General features: G+C 40.5%; 1 long non-coding RNA gene across 1 annotated transcript; it reads left to right on the top strand.

The window, feature by feature from the left end:
- The first annotated feature begins 4,352 nt into the window (after positions 1 to 4,352).
- On the top strand, positions 4,353 to 7,150 carry LOC139789466 (uncharacterized). The gene is made up of 2 exons (XR_011723177.1): positions 4,353 to 5,034; positions 6,867 to 7,150. It is a non-coding gene; the product is annotated as an uncharacterized lncRNA (long non-coding RNA).
- Positions 7,151 to 15,781: the final 8,631 nt, after the last annotated feature.

The following is a 15,781-nucleotide window of genomic DNA, read 5'->3' on the forward strand; positions in this document are numbered from 1 at the left end:
TAACCTAAACTTCCCGAAGAACATCTTCCTACCATTCCCTTGGATCCTATCATCAGTCACCAGAGAGAAGAGGTCAGTGCCTCCTCCTCCTCCTTCTCTGGTGAGGAAGAGTAAGCTGCAATGAGGTCTCCCTCAGCCTCCTCCAGGCTGAACAGACCAAGTATCTTTAGTTACACCTCATATGGATTTCCCTTTAAACCCTTCACCAACCTTGCAGCCCTCCTCTGGACACTCTGTAGTAGCTCTATGTCCTCTTAGTACTGTGGTGCCCAAAACCGCACACAGTACTCAAGGTGGGGCCGCACCAGTGCAGAGTGGAGTAAATCCCCTCCCTCGGCCGGCTGGCAGTGCCGTGCTTGATGCACCCCAGGGCTCAGTTGTCCCTCCTGGCTGCCAGGGCACACTGTTGGCTCACAGTCTGTCTGTTCATTGATTTTAATGAAATTTGAGATAAGTTTCCCTAAGTACTGCAATGGGCTGAAATGTACCCATGAAACAAAGAATCAGTAGTGATTGCTTGGGCAGAAAATCTTCTCTTTTTTTCCATATTCAAAGGCATTGCTTTTTTTATCATCTTACCTGACGTGGTCAGAAGACAGGCATGGAGAAGTTTTGTTTATCAGTTCCAGAGAGAGACCAGGAGCCAAAAAAGAAGTGTAAGGAAGACAACATAACCTTTATATAGGTTAAACTACCCATTCTGTGGATGGTAAATAAACATACCATACTTAAATCCATTTATAAAAAAAGTTGGTATGTAACGGCTTGTTCTGATCTACGACTCAGGAGCATCCAAAAAGTTTCTTGTGGATTTGCTTCATTATGCTGCTTGCAGTTTTTCTGTTCTGTCGGGTAGGATTACAATTATTATTTTCTATGCTTTTTTGTATGGGATGATTCTCCTTATCTTCCGGTGATCTTTCTGATGCATGATCCTCCTAGTTGCATTGCTGTACCACTCATGAGTAGAAACATTCTACCTACGTGCCCTGCTGTCTCCTGGCATCAGCGTGGAATAATGTTGATTTCAAATACTTTGCCTGCTTCCTTTGTCTTGTGACAGGCATATGCTGACACAAATCGGTAAAATATAAAAGGTTTTCTGCATTAGGTGTTTGGACAATCTTTGAAGTGCAGTAGCTAATATTAGTGAATAATTCATAAATCTCAGAAGAGGAATTACTTAATTTTAAATTATCCTACAGGTGAAGTAATGTTAAGGGATACTGAGGTTCTCAAAAACAATTTGACCTGAAAATGGGTCATTAGTGAAAAACAACGGCTTGCTTGCTTATATAGTCTGGACATTTAAAACAGCAGAATTTTATGCTATCTTTTGCCATGACACAATCTATCTTTTGACACAATCCATGCAAGTATTTGGTCAGTGAAGCAAAACAGCAACAGTATTTTAAGGACAATAGGAATGGCTTGATTGTTTATTAAAAATCATGTAGGCCACATTTCCTTCTCCTCTGATGTGTATCAGCCTTTCAAATCCTTAGCTTCTCATTTGCAGCCATTCATCAGCAATGCAGGGTCCCATTGTGGGCTGCTGCCAAGGGGCCATCCCCATGCTTCTGCCTTGCTCAGAACCATTTGTTGCTCTATCTCTGGCGCTATACAGCTAAACAGCTATTCAGCTTTGGGGTGACATAGACTGAGAAGCTAATCTGGCTGAAAGGTAATAATAATAAAAAATAAAAGAATTGTTATTAGTTCTCAGGAGTACCGTTTTGGCTGGCTTGGTATCACCAGTTGTCAGCCCTAATCTGGTTTAAATACCACACAGTCCTATCACCTTGTTGGTTACTTTGCTTGAAGAAATTCATAGCAATCAGACAATGGACTTGAAATGATTGGTGTACTACAAGAGCTGCAATGGGTAGTCACATGAGCACTTAATATTTTCCAAATATTTCTTATTCAGTGTCTCCTTTTGCTTGCACTTGTGTCCTTCCTTCACTATCTTAGTGTAATGACTTTTCCACCAGTGGTTTTTAAGAGGAAGAAACCAATTACAGGCATGAGGATACAAACATCCTTACTTCTGCTAAGCTGTATTTTATGTTACAAGGAACAGTATTTCCTGGAATATAGTGCTGGTAGGCTACTAACCTCTTGTTGCACCCATATTGCAGCAGACAGTATTTGTTCAATGTTATTGTTCAGATATCATGCAGAACAGGAAGACATTCATATTACTGTGTGAAACACAAATACAATTTTGAAGCTATATTAGAATAATCTTAGAGGCACATTATTAAGCACTGTAAGACCAGGAAATGTCAAGATTAAATGCAAATTTTCAACCTCAATTCATTACATAGAAGTATACACAAGTTTTGATTATAATGCTGTCTCATTTTTCAAGTAGTGCAGCAAAATTTTCTGAACAGTTTTTAATTCTGAATGAAATTAATGTATTATAATGCCATTAATAGTGTTTTAATGGAATTTTGTTTATATTACAATCTTTACTGTAATTCTAAGGGGATTGAGGGCAACAAATACTATTTTACTTTACTTCTGAATTACAGTTACTCTTGAAAAAAGCTAAGCCAGGGTTTCACTTTTAAATTTCCATCTAAAACCTGAAAATGAAAGTCAGTCCCACTGACTGGTGGAGAACCAGAATAGTTGTAGGATCTTTGTGGGTGTCAGGGTCTGCCCATGTACATCTGACAATGTTACACAGCCACAAACCACTTCCTTGGAAAAGCCTTTTCATAAGCTGAAGTTAAGCCTCTATTTGTTCATTTAAGAAGAAATATCTAACAACTATTAGAAAGATAAAAATGAATGAGTTACAAATTTTGACATTCGGAGCTTTCAATTTTGTTCTAGGTTCATCAGAAGTTTGTCAGATTAAATGTGCCCTGTGTGCCCTCAGCCTAACAGAATAAAATGTAATTTGATGAAGGTGAACCAAGAGGCCACATTTTTACTTAAAAAAGAAATTAAATACTCAGATAATGCATCTTTAGAAAGTTTTTCTTAAAATCTTTAAAAATCTTGTCTTATCTGGAAGTGGCTTTAGAAGTCAAGAGTTTTAGAAGTGCAAGCCATCCAGAGATGAAGTGTGTGCACACATTAAGTCTTATCATCAGGCAGAGAGTTCAAAACCTTGATAATACACACTTTAGTCAGACTGTGTAGGTACAGATTTAGGTATCAATTTGGGCTCTACGCAACAGCACACAAGCTACTATCAATCTTGAAAGCACCATCTGTAAGTACAGGACATTTAAAACCTTACCATGCAAATAAAGCCTTTGCATAATAGACCATAACATAGACTTTTATTAAGAAGACTGCTGTTTGTTGCTATACTGTACCTCATGCCCACTTCTTTCATACACTTGACTGCAGATGAAGACCAAATATTCCTATGCATTAACTTCCTCAACATAGACAAAAAAAAAAAATACTTTTTCCCTTTCAAAGCCAAGCTTTTTTAAGGAAAGTCCCATAACAACTGCAAAAATGTTCCATAATCCCAAATTCATTGTAAAGAACCCTTCCTTCTGTAGTGCTTTATATTTACTGACTGTTATTTTAAATGCAGCCTTTACATTACAAAGCTGCAGTTTAATTTCATGAAGGGCTAAGCAGAGGCAGCCATTGAAAACCACTCAACCAGTGCTAGCCAAATATAACTATTGATCAGCACTATTTGTCTCTTAAGATAGGACCTAATCCCTATGTGATCCCTAAGAAGCTTCTACTTTGTTTTGGAATTTTTTACCCTTGGAATCTACTGTCTTCTTCACCACAGAAAACAATGTGTCTCTCCCTCTCTCCCTCAGCTGTGTCACAACCAAAATTGTAAGCAGAGCTGGAGGGATAAGTTCAGAACAAACAAAAGCTCAAAGGAAGAATTTCTGGCAGTTTGAAATAGTTTAATTGCTTTGTTCCATTGTTTTCCTCCTCCTCTTCTCTTCTCTTCTCTTCTCTTCTCTTCTCTTCTCTTCTCTTCTCTTCTCTTCTCTTCTCTTCTCTTCTCTTCTCTTCTCTTCTCTTCTCTTCTCTTCTCTTCTCTTCTCTTCTCTTCTCTTCTCTTCTCTTCTCTTCTCTTCTCTTCTCTTCTCTTTTCTCTCTCCTCCCCTCTCCTCCCCCCCCCTTCCCCTTCCTTTCACTTCCCTTTTTCCCTTCCCTTCCCTTTTTTTCTCACCTAGTGCTGTATGGTCTGATTCCTGCAGGTACTGGACATGAAAGTGAGGAAGTCCTCTCCTGCTAAGAAGCACTGAAAATCTCATTAAACCTTTGAAAGGTTTGAGAAAGCTCAGGTATAGTAAGGGATATTTTTGTAGCTCTTCCTCCCTAGTTGCTTTTTGCTGGTTTGGTTCAGCAGCAAGCTGCAAGACACATGTGGAAAATAGATATGAGAAGAAATATAAAAAGAAATTACAGGTAGGCTTCTGTGGCCTGAAGGCTACTAACGATGCAATTTCAAAAGCCTCTGTCTTCAGTGACCTGCCTTTTAAGAGTTCCTGTCCCATCTACCACCTATGCACGTCAGTTCAAAACAAGGTCGTGTTACTGTTAGCATTCAAACCTGAAACTACAAATACCAAAGCAGCCCTTGATCTTTTTATATTTCTGTTTTCAGTGTGGGCTATAGAAGGACCCTGTTCTGCAAGTGCCACTGAATTTTGTATTTCCAAGGTTTTCTGTGAGAGAAAGCCCTCAATGTGGTTATACTTTGAAGAGGAAAGGGTATAACAACTTAATTCTACACCTTGGGTAAAAAGTTATGATCACTAAACTTTTATTCTTATATTTAGGTCTATGTATTGTGGTATCCACATTTCTCAGGTATTATGGAAGAATAAAATGGATTATTAAACCTCTGATGGGAAGGGGGGGCGTTGTTTGGGTCTTTTTGGCTTTGTTTGGGTGGGGTTTTTTCGTTTCTGGGGTTTTTTTGTTCATTTTTTTCAGAAAATGCATCAGAAAATACATCAGAAAATGCAAGTTCAGAACAGCTTCCTTTTTTCTCATACTAATATCCCAGTGATTCAACCAAAGAAGGTGAGTGGAAACCAGAATGAAGTACTAGGAAAGCTAGATTTGAATGCGTTTTGTTTGGTGTATTTCCTACATTTTTTTTCTTATTGGAAAAGCCTGTTGGAAAAGGACATTTATTAGATAGCAAGAGTTAACTATTACTCCCTAGTGATACTTCCACAACAGTTTTGCTCAGTTTGTAGAACAGCATATTCCTTAATGAAAGACAAAAAAAAAAGAGTTGTTGTTATGGAGGTGATGAAATCTTGGTAACAGTTCCAGACAAATGTGAAACCCCTGTAAATCATGACTCCCTCACAAGGCAACCAAGGCAAAGGATTTTCCCAAATTACTCTTATTTTGCCAAGAGTGTCATCTTGTGGAATTCTTGGAACACTCTTCAGCCCTGATTGGCAGCTGAAGAGGAGGATTAGTTTTCCTCCTGGTGGAGTAATCCATTATAACTGAGGGTGACTTCCTCTAAGAAAGCAATGTGTTAATAAAATCAAAGAAAATGTGGTTCCCTGACATGTACAGCTAATGAGACATCATGCTTTTCTTTGCTCTGCAAAGGTATTTCCTAACAACAAAGTCAAGGAGAGTTTGTTCTGGTTTTTAACCTACAGCAGCTGTACAGAGTTTGATATCAAGCTGTTATAATATCAAATGAAAAGACACATAACACCCATAACACTGTATGTACTTCATTATACTTCACATTATCCGTATTTCATTACACTGCATTACATTAAGTAGGTCTGCTTCCCTGATTTCTACTGCCACAGTGATCCTCACCTACAAAGCCCTGTGGTGATGATGATGATGACCTTTACCAAAGCATATGTTTTCCTCTTGATGTCACACTGCAAGAGGTGCAAAGATTCTGCAAAGAATCTTCAGATTCTTTGACTTTGTTAACCTGTCTGTGATGCCTGTTCTTCACCATGGCACTGTCAAATCAATGACAGCAATAACAAAAAACATCAGTTCTGAGAATGGAATTTATTTCCTGTGGCCAAATCTGTACTCTGTGGCAGTATGCCAAAAAACACTTTGATTTCTCTTTAAATATCTAAAGCAATTCATGTTCTAAAGCATTCTTTTAAAATAATAATGAAAATTTGGGTTAGAAGCTTTAATTATATTAAGTAGATCAGCAGACAAGGATAGTTTTCAAAGTACAGTTCAATACAATATATTGTATAGTGGTTTAAAATTTAACCTTGTGTCACTCAGCATATACAGCTTCTTTACAGGATATTCAAATTAAATATAAAAGGTTAGCATGGCTGTTATCTGAAGATTTGAAAATATTATTCTCTCTTATTTGTTGTTTCATGAATCTTCACTCCAGGCAGATACTTCCTGTTGGTAGCATACAGGCACCTGGTTCACAAAAATATTCTTTATAAAGAACAGAAGAAAAAAAAAGTATTTCTGAGCTTTCACGATGACTAAACTGAGACCATTTCTTATGTAAGCCATGAACGGGTCAAAACGAGCAGCTTTACTGGTTTTGAAAATAGCAATGAACTCTTTAACTAGCTCATAAGGCTAGGACTCACCCAGATGGAAGAGTTCTGCCGTGTAAATCAACAGCACTACTTGATTCAAGAGCAATTAATTCTCAGTGAAGTCAACAAAGCTGGAAGTAAGCCCATGGTTCTAAAGGCTGTGTTTTTCTAAGCTCTTCCATCCAGACATCACCCAGCCTTAGCTTGTAACCAAATTATGGCTCAAAACATACCACCACATGTCTTTTAGAAGCACAAATTTTACTAAAATATGAACACTCATCATTACTATGTGAGGTCCCAGGTTTTTAAGCAGATTCTTGTTTGTTTGATTGTTTGCAGAGGGGCTCCTGACTGCCTCCAAGGTGCAGGAAAGTAAGTGCTTGCCAAACCAAGAAGACAGTGTGTAAAAATGAATATAAAAGTCTTGGATCAGTGACAAGCTGGAAGACCCACTCACTACCTGTGCAAGCTGGAAGTAGCCATTTGCAAAGTGGCAGAAACTCCACCCACCTGAATGGAGAGTAATATACCTTTTTTTTCCAGAAAAAGCTCAATTGCAATAGTAGCAATAACAACAAGCTATGGAAACATGAGTAAACATTAAAAATAAATTCATAAACATGTATGCCTGTTCCTTTGGCTAGTGAATTCTAGCCTATCTATCCAGACATTTTGTTACATACAGGTACAGATTGCTCAATAGCATGTGTCATTGAACTCCACTAATATGGATGCTTTCTCAAGTTTCAGACTTAGCAAAGATCTAGTATCAGAGCATTACAATGTACATTTGTATCACTGTAATGGCATAATGAGTGCTAAGACTTTATTCATAGATTAAATATTATCATTAATAAGGAAAATGAAACAGCAAAATAAATGTAGAAAGTGTATTGTGATGCATGATTCTTGGGGGAAAGAAGGAGAGAGTTGCTCTGTGCATTCCTTCCCTATTTCATAAAAAAGGCAAAATTGTTCCATTGTTATTTAAAAGGAAATACTCTACCACAAGAGTCTTGGGTTACAATTTATAATACAGTATTTTTACCCAGACTCATTAAATATTATAGAGAAGACTAACTGGCTGCTCCTTCCCCCACTGGAACATGAAAATACCTGACAAAATGAGAAGGCAAAGAAACAATGCAAAACACAGCTTCATAATGTTACTGAGGCAAATAGCTGGCATTTATCTGGCAAGAGAAACTCTACAGCTAAAGTAGCTGTGACAAAATGCCAAAAGCAGTCTTTGAGTTCTTACGCTTCAGGGCCAACTCACAGCAGCAAAGGACAAAGCAGATTTCTGTCCTGCCATCTATAGTTGAGCAACTGAAAATCTAGAGGAGAGGAAACAGCCTTTCTTCTGAACAGTTTGCCATTCAGACACACAGGCCTTTTCTTCAGATAAACTGCCAGTTTGTTATAATTAGAAGATGTGTAGGTGGAGATAGCATCTTTTATTAGCCCAAATTGTACATCTGAAGGAACAAGAAAAGCTTTTGGGTGCACTAATCCTTCTGTTATTAAAAACTCCCTTCAAAAGATACACCTGGGAACTGAAGCTCATAACCACAGCAGACACTAGAAATCCTGGATTCATTAGAAGTTTTAGGGCTTATTTCCACTCTGCAGTCTTTTCCTCCATCTCCCTCCAAAAACCTCTGCGTGTTCCCTAGGCAATAAATTACCTGTGTCTCAGTTATCTTCATAGATAACACCTCTTAACACCTCTCTGCTCCAGAGGCCCAAATACCTTTCCTCTAATTTCTAATTCAGCTCAGCATAGTTAAATTCACACACACTGTTCCTAACTTGCACATAACTTTGAAGTTTGCTGCTATTCTTTCAGACCTGAAAATGGATTCCAAGTTTGCCTTACATTCCCAACTAAGAGAATGTAAAAATTCTTAAATTAAATTCTTAAATTTAAATTCTTAAAAAATCACTATTTAAAAAACTACCCTTGAGTATATCTTTAACATGTATGTCTCCAACACCACTATCACACTCTTTTGAACGCAAAGCACAGTTAATAGCAAATGATGGCAATCAAAATCCCCTTGCTCCTGATGGCTGCCAGTGTTCTCAGAAGTACCACAGAGGAAAGACCCTTGCCCTCCCATAACAGTTAGGAATGACCTCTCAGCAAAACCATAGTGGAATCCCATGACTTATCAAGGCCACTAATTTTCCCAGGGGATTCTTCACCAGATTCCAAGTTCTTCTTGGAAAAGGGGTTCCTCCCTCTCCTATGAAGAGATACAGACCTGGGAAATGCTGCTTTAGAAACAGAATGTTCACAGACTAGCACAGTCTTCAACAGGTCCTCCTAACCTTCCATCCCAAACCCTCATTGGTCACCATGGTTTTCAGTAGGTACAACACAGTAATTCATTTCAAGGTGTGAATCCATTACAAGGTGTGAATCCAATAGGACTGCCAATTCAGTAAAGGGGACTTCGAACTAGAGTTGCTGGGGGAAGGGAAATTCAATCCATCCGACTACCACCGCTTTGAGTCAGTGACAGTAATAGATGCCCTGGGCCTGGAGAAGGATCACATGCAGCAGAACATCTGAAATGCAGGAGAATGTAATCCCAGCAGTGAGGCAGCTTCAGAGGGGGGTCCAACTTAAATGCCTCTACAGAAGTGCAGATGACATGGGGAACAAACAAGAGGAGTTACAGACATGTGTATGTCACAGGGTTACAAAGCTGTTTGCATCTCTGAGATGTGGTGGAATGGCTCCTATGACTGAAGTGTGAGAATGGGTGGGTAAAAGCTCTTCAAAAAAGACAGGCAGGGGAGGTGAGAAGGGGCTGTCACCCACTGGTGACCAGCAGGAGTCCGTGAAGCTCTGCATGAGGATGGATGAGGAACCAACTTATCAGAGATAAAGAGAAGACAGGGCCAGGTGATATCATAGTGCGGGGTCTGCTACGGGCCTCCTGATCAGGAAAACCAGGGCCTTCTATAGACAGATAGGAGCATCTTTGCATCCACAAGCCCTGATCCTCACAGGGGATTCAACCACCCTGATGTCTGTAGGAGGGACAACACAGCAAGACAGCAGCAATCCAGGAGGTTCTGCAACGCACTGATAATAACTTCTTGCTCCAAGTGGGAGAGGAGCCAATGAGAAAAGGTGCTGTGCTGGGCCTTGCTATCACCAACAAGACAGGCTGGTGGACAACATGAAGGTCAAAGGCAGCCTCAGCTGCAGTGACCATGAAATGGTGGAATTCAGGATCAAGGAGGGTGTACAGCAAGCTCACTACCCTGGAATTCAGGAAAGCAGACTTTTACCTCTTCAGGGATCTGTTTGGTAGGATAAAGCCTGGAGGGGAGAGGAGCCCAAGAATGCTGGTCAATACTCAAGGATCACCTCCTCCAAGTCCAGAAGAAATGTGGCCCAACAAAGAGGAACAAAAACCAGAATGTCAGGACACCTGCGTGGATGTACAAGGAGCTCTTCTTCTGTACTTAGAAGTTAAAAAAATAATTTTAAAAAAAAAAAAAAATTATACAGAAAGTGGACACAAGGACATGTTCCCTGACAGGAGTACAAAGTTGTCTGAGCAGCCAGGATTCAGGTTCGGAAAGCTGAAGCCCAGATAGAATTAAATCTGGCCATATACAACAAGGGCAGTAAGAAAAGTTTCTACATGTACATCAGTGATATAAGGAAGATTGTGGAAAATGGGACCCCTCTCTGGAAGGAAACAGGAGATATAGTTACACAGGATATGGAGAAGGCTGAGGTACTTGATTACATTTTTGCCTCAGTCTTCATAAGCAAGACCTCTGGTCACATCACCCAAGCAGCATAAGGCAAAGACAGGGACTAGAAGATAGGGAAAGATAGGGACAAGGAAGATGAACCCACTGTAGAAGGAGAACTGACTCAAGACTACCTAAGGAATCTGAAAGTGTTCATAGGATCTGATAAGCTCCATCAGTGGCTCCTGAGGAATTGGCAAATAAAGTTACAAGGCCCTTTCCATTTTATTTGAAAAATTGTGGCAGTCTGGTGAAGTTCCCAATGACTGGAAATGCAGAAACATAACTGCCAGTTTCAAACAGGGAAAAAAGGAAGAGCCAGGGATTCACAGGCCAGTCAGTCTCACTTCTATGCCTGACAAGATCATGGAGCAGATCCTCCGAGAGGCTCTGCTAAGGCACAGAGAAAATGAGGAGATGGTTGGTGGCAACCAGCATGGAGTCACCAAGTGCAAATAATGCCTGACAAATTTGGTGCCCTTTATGAGGGACCATAGCATCAGTAGACAAGGGAAGAACAACAGGCCACATCGATTTGGATTTATGCAAAGGATTTGACACTGTCCCACACAACATCTTGGTCTCTCAGCTGGAGAGATATGGAACTGATGGATGAACCAGTCAGTGACTAAGGAACTGGCTGGATGGTCACACTTGAAGAGTTGTGGTCAACAGTTTGATGACCAATCACAAGTGGCATTCCTTAAGGATTGGTACGGGGACCAGCACTATTTAACATCTTTGTCAGAGACAGCGACAGTGGAATTGAGTGCATCTTCAGCAAGTTTGACGGTGACACCAAGCTGTGTAGTATGGCCAACATGCTGAAAGGAAGGGATGCCAAGAGGGACCTTGACAGGCTTGAGAGCTGGGTCTGTGAAAACTGCATGTTGTCCAACCAGACCAAGTGCAAGGTCCTGCACAAATTGAGTGCAGTCCTGAGTCAGGACAATCCCAAGCGCAAATACAGTTTGTGTGGAGAATGAACTGAGAATAGCCCTAAAGAGAAGGACTTCAGGGTATTGGTATAACAGCTCAACATGTGCTGGCAATGTGCACTGGCAGCCCAGAAAGCCAACTGTATCCTGGGCTGCATCAAAAGAAGCATTGCCAGCATGTCAAGGGAGGTGATTTGATTTGTCTACTCCACCTTCATGAGACCCCACCTGGAGTACTGTGTCTTGTTCTGGAGCTCCCAACACAAGGAGAACATGGAGCAACTGAAGCAAGCCTAGAGGAGGGCCATGAAGATGATTAGGGCTGGAGGGGGAAGGCTGGAGAACCTCTCTCCTGAAAACAGGCTTAGAGTTGGGGTTCTTCAGCCTGGAGAAGAGAAGGTTCTAAGAACACCTTTTAACAGCCTTCCAGTACCTGAAGGGGGCCAGCAGGAAAGCCAGGGAGGGCAGGTAGTGAGAGGACACAAGATAATGGTTTTAAGTTGAAAGAGGTTACATTTAGTTTATACATTAGAAAAAAATTCTTCACTTCAAGTGTGGTGAGACACTGGAACAAGTTGCTAAGGGAAGTTGTGGATGCCTCATCCCTGAAAGTGTTCAAGGCCAGGTTGGATGGGGCTTTCAGCAACCTGGTCTATTGGGAGATGCCCCTGCTCATGTAGGGATGTTGGAACTGCATGACATTTAAGGTCTCTTCCAACCAAAATCATTCTGTGATCTAGTGATTTTCAGATCCAAAGAAACTCCTGTCAGCCACTCAGATCAGTGGTGCTGCTTCTGTCGCTTTTCTGCACCACGTGAAATCTTTGGTTCTATTCAGACCGTGTGCATTAAGACTTTATGCTGATGTGTAGGATTAGGAAAAGGTCACATACCGTTGCACAGACACACAAACTTCCATCTTTGAGGCTGATGAAAAAGAAGAGACAAGACCAACCTCTTGAATTATGTGACTTCAATTCTTTCTGAGAGTCTACTGTATTTCCTGCATGAACACACTGAAAACCTTACATGGTAAGTTTATTAGCTCAATAAACCTGAGAAACTTCTTAGGCAGCAGAGATCCAGAGATAGCCTAAGGCACTTGGCAGATTTATTGAGCTAATACCAAGCCAAGATGGTCTGAAGGTGCAACCTGGATGCTACCTATTTGTTTTCTGCAAAGAGCTTCCCTCAATTTTACATTTCTGTTAGTACAGAGGGAACCCTTGTTATGACATTTGTATCCTTCCTGTGACATTCTGAAACTAAACCATCAGGCTTAGTCAGTCAATGAATTAGCAACGTAAATCATATCCTGTTAATGGTTTGCAGAAGAAAGGTTAATTCCCAGCAGCAACCTCACACTCTTATTAATTTTTGGACTATTAATCAAAAACAGTATCTTAAAATTAGTAAGTGAATCTTTAGTTCATTTGCAAAATTGGCAAGGATTAAATTTCTAAGAAGGCCTGAGGCAGAATAGAGCTGTTTTCAAGTGACACCTAGGCATACTTAAAGGGAAGGTTTCAGGGAAGAATAATTCAGGAAAGATCTAGACATTATAGTGGATACTGTGTTGAGCACAAGGAGAAAAAATGCCATTGCAAATAAGGAAACTCCACAGTAGGCTCTGCAGGGAAAGATACTGTCCAGAAGCCTTGATTCAACACCATTTGAACTGGCTGTGGAGCATCATGAGGAACATTTCTTTTCCTAGGCTCTCTTAAATCACTGGCAGTTGGCAAGATAGTCATGATACAAGTAGCAAAGGACTACCACATTTATATCCACAGCTGTGCTTTCCCTCTCAATAACAAAATAAAGCAAAGAAGTCAGTGTCTTGCATTTCCTTCTCTCCTTTCTCATTTTTCTGTTTTGGAGATTAATATGGTCAGGGCAGAAAACCATAGGACTTTAAGGGTATGAAGACTCCACACTCTTTTTCTTGAAAATTTTAGATTGAAATATGGTCTTTATTAAAATAGAAGCAAAAGGAAATAAAATAGGATAACATCCTGCAGCGTGAATCTGCTTAGAGAAAGGATGTGTGGTTTTCAGCAGAAAAATCAGTTTGGCTTAGTTTTATTGCTAAAGAACTCCCATTCTCTGCATTAGATAATGAAGAAACTGGCACTGTTGCCTTTGCCCTTCTCTTCTGAAATATTCTGGTGATCACTATACTTATATCTTTATTTATTTCCTTTGTGTCACATGTCCAGAGAGTTCGTGCCCAAACACACTATTATTTTTCTGAACACATCAGGAATTTTAGTTCCAGGGTTGCCCAAGACTCAGGTTTGCTGGGAAACTGGACACATTAAGACTGGCAAAACAAAAGTGGCAATGAAAGCTATGGTACTTACCACTGATGTAACTTTGATGTTGAACAAGCAAGGCATCTTGTATTTTTCAGGTTATTTTCTCTGATATTTCCTAGCTTGCACTAACATCCCAATTCTTTTACTGTTTCTAATTCTTTGTGTATATTCCACACCTCTTTCTAAAACTGCACACCTGCATATTGCATTTCTTTACTCCACTTTTCTTCCCTAGCAGGATAATCTCTGTTTCTTTATGTGATTATTCTGCTATTTGCCTCCTACCAGTTTAAGTAACAGTACTGTGGCTATATGGCATGATTAGGCTTAGGCACTGCAGATGCTACACTGTTCAATATGTGGAGCCAGAAATTACTGGGACTTTTTATCAGGAGTTATGATTAGCTTCCCTGGAAAATTTAAGATTTAATGGATTCGGTGGGAGGACAGACTGGAGGATTACCAACATGACATCTATTTCACTCTCTACCCCTCCTGTCTTTTGTTTCAGTAACATAACTGTGATTGATCAGTGAGTCCATAAAAAGTGACGTATTTTTTTCATGTACTCCTTGAAAATCCTGTAAAATGTCTCTTCCCATGCTCTTCCAACTCTTATCATCAGCACAAGCACATCTTTCATGTAAAAATGCTAGCAGTTTTGTAGACAAGATATCCTTCTTGCTCATTATTTTGATGCCTAGCCTGGTTATATGCAGCTCATACATGTATGGAGTTAGGCTATTCAGTGCAATCTGACTGTGAGCTGTTTCCTAAGTTTGTCTTTATATGCTTGATAGTGAACACGACTGTAAGATACACATTATTTTCTTTCAGTAGGATTCTCTAATGGGAGCAACATAGATAAAACGTGGCTAAAGGCTATTCAAAAAGTCATGTGAAATCAGTGAACCCAGCCATGAAGCGTGTTTTTTAAATGTATCACAAACAGAAATAGCTGGGGCACTTGAACACCAGACTGTGGTAATATGGAATGTATTTTATTTTCAAAATACATACTGGATATATCAAATCTGACAGTAAATCAAATACGACTGACTAGAGGAAAAGGATCTTCCATAAACAATTAGTGACATGTTTTCCAAGACACACCATTTATTTCTTGCAGTGTGCTTTCATCCAGAATCAACACTTGAAATCACTTATCTCAGATCCTGTAATGATAATTCAGCTGCCTAAAAAGGTAGTCGTAAATTTCTGCAGTGTTTACATTCTGTTTGTAACTACTAGAGAAAAGATAACTTCTTCCCCATTAAGATTCAGGTGTTATTCACCAGAGCTCGCTTTCTTGTTCTATGCTGCTTTGACACCTGAAAGCTGACTTTCTAGTGACCTTTTAGCAAAGGCGAGCAGAACAGTCACGAACCTTTCAGAACCAAACACGCTAAATCACGTGCGGTGCGGAGCACTCAGCAGTCAGAAGAAAACCCCGCGTCTCTCTCCTCTCCCTACACACCCAACTGTGCGTTTCCTTTCACAAGGCAGTCCCTCACCTGGCACCTTTCTCTCTCTCCTCTTGAGCCCCAGGTTGGAAGGAGGGGAGCAAAGTCAGAGGTTGAAGCAGACCTGAGGGCTCTGCTCTGCTGCGGAGGGAGAGGGGAACGAGGGCTGGGGCCAGGCAGGGGGGGGTGGGACAGCAGTACGGGCCGGTGGCACCGGGCTCTCCCTTCCTTCACATTTTTCCCTGGTTTGCTGTAAAGGGGTAAGGTTTGCGGGTTCCTCACGTGACCCTGACAGGTCCTGCCTATTGAGATCCAGACCACCCACATGGAGGATGATGGAGCTGCTTAATAGAAACAGGCATGTAATTGTGAAGCTTTCCAGCACTCTGCAGAATGCCTGCAACCTAGAAAGGTTATTTTTTTACACTTTCAGTTCCTTTGGGGTTGGGGAAAAAAAAAAAAAATAAAAAAAGGAGGAGGAAAAGGAGAGGAGGGAAGGAGGAAAGGGAAGGAAACAGGAACAAGGAAGCCAGGGAGGAAGAAAGGAAGAAAACAAGAGGGAAACAAGGAATCAAACCAGGAAGGAAACAAACAAATAAGAAAGAAAACAAGGAAGGAAAGAAAAGGAAAAAGGAGAGAGGAAAAGCATAAAGGAGAGAGGAGAGGAGAGGAGAGGAGAGGAGAGGAGAGGAGAGGAGAGGAGAGGAGAGGAGAGGAGAGGAGAGGAGAGGAGAGGAGAGGAGAGGAGAGGAGAG

The sequence above is a fragment of the Heliangelus exortis genome, chromosome Z (assembly GCF_036169615.1).
Source record: "Heliangelus exortis chromosome Z, bHelExo1.hap1, whole genome shotgun sequence".
Lineage (NCBI taxonomy): Eukaryota > Metazoa > Chordata > Aves > Apodiformes > Trochilidae > Heliangelus > Heliangelus exortis.